Below are 6,830 nucleotides of genomic sequence, written 5' to 3' on the forward strand. Positions count from 1 at the left end.
AGTCTAACAGGTTAGATGTACCAGAACCAAACCTTGTAGGCTCTGAAACAGGCTGTGTAAGGTTAAACTGCATGCATATGTTCAAAAAGGATTGGCTGACTGCGGAAGTACCTCTGACAGTTGGAAAGAGACCGGACCAATCTATCTGGGGAAAATTAAGATCTCCTGACAGAAATAAAGGCAGTGAAGGGAATTGTGTAACCAAGTAACCAAAATATTCAATACATCGTGTAAGTCATCACGAAAAGATGGTGCCGCGTTCGGCGGCCTGTAGTACACACAGAATAAAACACTTTGGTAATGAAGGTCTATGCGGACACAAAGCATTTCGAGGGCAGTAGGGACAATGACGATGTCTGATACAAGGTAATCGGCAATGGCAATCAGTACACCACCACATTTCAAGGACAGTAGGGACAATGACGACGTCTGATACAAGGTAATCGGCAATGGCAATCAGTACACCACCACATTTCAAGGGCAGTAGGGACAATGACGATGTCTGATACAAGGTAATCGGCAATGGCAATCAGTACACCACCACATTTCAAGGACAGTAGGGACAATGACGACGTCTGATACAAGGTGATCGGCAATGGCAATCAGTACACCACCACATTTCAAGGGCAGTAGGGACAATGACGATGTCTGATACAAGGTAATCGGCAATGGCAATCAGTACACCACCACATTTCAAGGACAGTAGGGACAATGACGACGTCTGATACAAGGTGATCGGCAATGGCAATCAGTACACCACCACATTTCAAGGACAGTAGGGACAATGACGACGTCTGATACAAGGTAATCGGCAATGGCAATCAGTACACCACCACATTTCAAGGACAGTAGGGACAATGACGACGTCTGATACAAGGTAATCGGCAATGGCAATCAGTACACCACCACATTTCAAGGACAGTAGGGACAATGACGACGTCTGATACAAGGTAATCGGCAATGGCAATCAGTACACCACCACATTTCAAGGGCAGTAGGGACAATGACGATGTCTGATACAAGGTAATCGGCAATGGCAATCAGTACACCACCACATTTCAAGGACAGTAGGGACAATGACGACGTCTGATACAAGGTGATCGGCAATGGCAATCAGTACACCACCACATTTCAAGGGCAGTAGGGACAATGACGATGTCTGATACAAGGTAATCGGCAATGGCAATCAGTACACCACCACATTTCAAGGGCAGTAGGGACAATGACGATGTCTGATACAAGGTAATCGGCAATGGCAATCAGTACACCACCACATTTCAAGGGCAGCAGGGACAATGACGATGTCTGATACAAGGTAATCGGCAATGGCAATCAGTACACCACCTCCGTGTTTTGCAGTCCTATCTTGGCGGTAGATGGTGTAATTTTTTTCACAGTCAAGCAATTCTGTATTGCTTAATTATTACCTTTCAAAGCCAAGTTTCCGTTAACACCAGCACATCGGCAGCGCATGCATCAATTACAGACGATAGATCATGGCGTTTGTTTACGATACTCCGGATGTTTGTGAAAAGAAACGATAGATTCCGAAGGACAACATTAGGAGCATGTTTTTGAGTTAGGATAAAGATGTATCTGCGTCGGTGCGGGCCGTGCCAGACGAAGACCCGGATAGACTGCTGTCACTGAAAGACCCTATTTCGCACACTCTGAGGGTGTCTGCTGAGTAAACATAACATTTGTTGCCAATGTGAAGCTTGTTATACCGTACTGAAAATTTTTTGGCCATTTGAGTACCAAAATCGAAAAGCTTTTTTCTCACATTTCTTGTCGCTTTGCAAAAATCTTCACTCACGGTTACCTTGGAAGCTTTTAACTTGTTTTTTGAGGCAAGAATAATTTCCCTAAGTTTAAATGAGACACATTTAACGATAAAGGGACGACATTTGTCGGGGACAAAGCGGCCTAGTCTATGGGCTCGAGATATGCGCTCGTCGCTCTTATCCAAGCCGAAGTTAAACATGGTATTAGAACAGAGCAGGTTTTTTGTTCGGATTCGGCATATGTCTCTTGACAACTATCGTCGATACCGTGGAATATCAAGTTTTCTCGGCGTGAACGATCTTCCAATTCGTTCAGTCTCTTATCAAGTGCTATGACATGAGCAACACTTTCGACCTGAGGCGCCTCAGATTTGCGAACACTGTTTTCCCCTGCCGTGAGACGACCATCAATATCTGCAATCTGCATCTCCATTGAATTTTCGGCCACCTCTGAGGTCATGAAGTGCGGTCATAACTTCGTCGTGCCTAGAATCCATTTTATCATGTAATGATTTCATTAGTGAGACTAATTCATTGTATTGCTCGGAAGACGCCTCCTCAGAGGGTCCAGGATTCAACTCAACGTCACCGTACATTTTGTTTTTGTAAACATACCCTAAAGGCCCTTTTCGGGCATTACATAGGGGGGTGTACAGTTAGAAAAAAACAATAATCCACACAATTGTACAGGCAAGACAAATCCAAAACCACAGGCAAAATCGGGGGAAAAAAGTACAGAAAAGTCAAAGTTGATAGAACGCAGGAATAGAGGCTCCCTAATCCGAATTTATTTGCAAAAAACACTTTAGTTTTTTCACAAAGGCGTCGTGATTTGAGGTTAAGACAATGTCATCTGGTAACTTGTTCCAGTGATGGGCGGCAAGAAGGAATGGAGAATGACTAAAGAGGTGGGTGCGTGCAAACACGGGTTCGACTTTGAGAGCATGATCTCTGCGCGGAAAGATGCGATGGGCGGGTCTAATATAGTACGAAGGGAAAAAACAGTGACTGTGATACAATCTGTGAAAGTGCGATAATAGTGCTAGTATTCTTCTATTTTCAAGTGATGACAGCTTTAGCGACGCTTTGATTGCTGTTATGCTGGAATGACGTGAATAGTCCTTTGTTATAAATCTCGCTGCTTTATTTTGTACTGACTCCAGTTTGAGAATTAAGTACAATTGATGTGGGTTCCAGATTAAGGATGCGTATTCCATTTTTGAGCGGACGAGTGCGGTGTAAGCTAAAAGTTTGGTGGCAGGATCAGCTTGGTGCAAGTGACTTCTGATGAAACCAAGTGCTTTAGATGATTTACTGACAATTGCATCGATATGGTTATTCCATGTTAGATCAGACGAAAGATGAACACCAAGCTATTTGACTGTCGAGACATTCTCAATGGGAATACTATTAATGGAATAACTGCGTTTGTAGCTGATTATTGCTGGTGAATGTTACAGTCTTTGTTTTAGAGACGTTAATTTGCATTTGCCACTGTTCACACCAAGTGTTGATTCTGTCGAGGTCTTTCTGCCAAGAGTTGGTGTCCTCAGGGTTGATAATCTGTCTATATATAACAGTCATCAGCAAACAATCTAGTACTAGAGGTAATAAATTCACTTATATCATTAATGTAGATCAAAAACAAAATTGGTCCAAGCACCGAGCCTTGCCGCACGCCAGATTTTACCACGGTTGGGGAAGAACAACACCCATTTGCACAAACATATTGATAACGATCAGTAAGAAAGTTAGTAATCCAGGTAATAATATGCTTGTTAATTTTGAGAGAATTTAACTTCAGTAATAAACCATAATGGGGTGCCTTATCAAACGCTTTCGCGAAATCAATAAATATAGCGTCAATCCTTAATTTAGCGTCCACGGCATGATGAAGGACGGTTATTAATTCAAACAACTGCGTCTCACACGAACGACCATGTAGGAAAGCATGCTGATTTGGGGAAAAGAAGCTGTGCTCGATTGAGTATTTCATTATGGCAGATGATATGATACGCTCCAACAGTTTGCAAGGAATACTTGTTAACGAGATAGGTCTGTAATTTGTTAGCATGGATTGGTCACCTGATTTAAATATAGGAGTAACACGAGCAAGTTTCCACGAGTCGGGTACGCATCCGGTGTCAAGAGATTGCTGGAACAAGGCAGCAAAAATGTGAGATACAATAGGTTTTGTTAATTTTAGCAGTTTAGGGCATATGCCGTCTGGACCAGGGGACGACTTAGTTTGTAGTCTGTCAATAGCTTTTTCTATCCCTTCAGGAGTGATGATAAGATTATTCATGGAAGCACTAATAGAAGTGAAGTTAAGATCAGGGTGGATTGGCATCTCTTCAATAAACACGGAACTAAAAAATGCATTAAATTCTGTTGCTGCCTCTGATGGTGAAAGGTGTTCGTCATCCTTTATAATTGATAATTCATTAACACCTCTTTTTGGGCTAGTTGGTGCACACTTGAATTAGACAAAAAATAGCGCAGACCACGCACACCACGAGAAGGAACGACGACGAGACACAAGCGCTAACTCACAACTGAAATTTTATTGAAGACAGGAAGCACCTTAAATGAGGTGAAGTTTCAAGGGGAAAGAAGGGTGACCAGGATGAGAAGGTGAACAAAGGCAACCATCTGGGAACGCAGAAACAGGCAGGCAGCCCAAAATCAGAAAAATAAAAATCTGATAGCAGAATCTAGAAAATTGAACTAGGAGGCAAAAAGCGATAAAGATGGAGTGCTAACACACCTACGGCCAAATTTCTTTATGTAGAAAGCCTCCAGACTAACACGTGCAGTTTTATCCGTGCTCTTGCCAAGAATCTTTGTCTCCTTTAACCGAGCCTCGCAACCGTCGCAGCCGATTACGTGCGCAACCAAGTGTGGATACTTATCTTTCATATCCGATAAATTTCGAGCATGGTCCCCCAAACGCTCGTTGATGCATCGGCCCGTCTGGCCAACATAAAGTTTCCCACACGTTAAGGGGATAGCGTAAACCGCTCCTACAGAACACTTCGTAAACGGAGTATCGTGCTTAATCTGGCAACCCCGCTTTCTTGAGCTGCAGATTCGGGGCACAACTTTTCCAGCTTGTTAGGAGCTGAAAAGGCGACACTCACGCCATACCTGTTGGCCACTTTCTTCAAGTAGTGCGAGGTTTTGTGAACGTAAGGCACAGCCAGTGGCTTCTGTGTCCTGTGGCGGTCCTCTCCTGCATTTCTTCGTGTTCCGTGCTTCAGTTTTTGAAGGAGGGTCTCGCAAACAGCAACCAACACAGCGCAGGGGAACCCAGCCGCCGAAAGTCGGCTCATCTGATTCTGAAAGCTACCTTGCAACTGGTGCGGGCATGATTTCTTGAGAGAAGACTCCAGGCAATGCGACGCAATCGCTCTTTTTACAGTCTTGGAGTGCATGGAATCGTAAGGTAAAAGATCTTTTTTTGCACGCGGGTAATAACCCCAGCAAACGTGTTTTTCAAGAAAGGTTAGTTTCAGGTCTAAAAACTGCAAAACATTAGTGTCGGGTAGTTTGTGGGTACATGAGAGCCCAAGTCCATGTTTGTCAAGAGCATTTAAAACTTCGCCTACTGTAGAGGGGTACGCGAAGGACGTCTGCTTTCTTAAAAGCACTAAAAGTGCTGTTTACCATGCTCCATGCTCGAAATTTATCGGATATGAAAGATAAGTATGCACACTTGGTTGCGCACGTAATCGGCTGCGACGGTTGCGAGGCTCGGTTAAAGGAGACAAAGATTCTTTGCAAGAGTACGGATAAAACTGCACGTGTTAGTCTGGAGACTTTCTACATAAAGAAATTTGGCCGTAGGTGTGTTAGCACTCCATCTTTATCGCTTTTTGCCTCCGAGTACAATTTTCTAGATTCTGCTATCAGGTAACTGTTGTTTTTATTTTTGTGATTTTGGGCTCCCTGCCTGTTTCTGCGTTCCCAGATGGTTGCGTTTGTCACCTTCTCATCCTCGTCACGCTTCTTTCCCCTTGAAACTTGACCTCATTTAAGGTGCTTCCTGCATGGCTTCAATAAAGTTTCAGTTCTGAGTTGGCGCTTGTGTCTCGTCGTCGTTCCTTCTCGTGGTGTGCATGGTTTGCGCTATTTTTTCTCTAATTCAAATATAATTGATAAATTTATAGCTGAAGACTTGGGATTTATTACTTTCCAAAATTTCTTGGTATTATTTTTTAATAAAGCCGATATATCATGATTAAATAATTTGTCTTTAGCTGCTTCAATTTCTTTCTTGTATGCTGCTGCATGATTCCTGTAACGCTCCCAATCACCATTCGAGGCACTCTGTTTTGCTCTAGAGTATAAACGCTTCTTTTTAATGATGCATCGCTTTTCTTGTGAGGTGAACCATGTATTGTACGTTGATGGGGTGATGGTAAATTTAGGAATACATTTATCTTTCACTTCAATTAGCTTTTCATGGACTGTTCTCCAATTTTCCGCGCTTCCACGACAAAGAAATGTGTTTAAAAATTCTTCGGAAAATGACGATAGTTCGCTCAATATTAGGTCTACATTTGCTTGCTTATAATCGTATATCACCTTATTTTGCATTTCAGGCTTTTTAATTGGTAGGGCGTACTCGCAGTGTAAGACATTATGGTCGCTAAAGCTCTCTAATACGTTGACATGCGTATTTTCTGGCTCAGTTGTCAACACCAGATCTAAGACAGCAGCTCCACGCGTTGGACAGGATACGGTTTGGGTCAGATTAAACAAGGAAAGTAAATCAAGAAATTCAATACATTCGCGCTGCCTCGTACCAGCAGTGGGTGTGCACGTCCGCCAGTCTATTCCGCGATAGTTGAAATCACCAGCCTGGATTATTTCTGCGTTCGGGTGCTTGTTTGCAAGAAAACTAAGTGATTCGCCGAGGTCGTCAACAAACTGTTTCCGTTTATTTGGCGGACGGTAACATACACTGATGGCACAAGTAGCAGCGGTCGATAAGTGCACCAAAACCCACAGAATTTCCAAGTCAGAGCCGGTGTCTACAATGCG

The 6,830-nt window shown here is 43.1% G+C and overlaps 1 pseudogene; it reads right to left on the reverse strand.

Moving 5' to 3' along the window:
• Positions 1 to 2,560: 2,560 nt before the first annotated feature.
• Positions 2,561 to 5,460, reverse strand: LOC149334558 (uncharacterized; annotated as a pseudogene).
• Positions 5,461 to 6,830: the final 1,370 nt, after the last annotated feature.

Source organism: Amblyomma mixtum, chromosome 8 (genome assembly GCF_055824585.1).
Source record: "Amblyomma mixtum isolate Tamu chromosome 8, ASM5582458v1, whole genome shotgun sequence".
NCBI lineage: Eukaryota > Metazoa > Arthropoda > Arachnida > Ixodida > Ixodidae > Amblyomma > Amblyomma mixtum.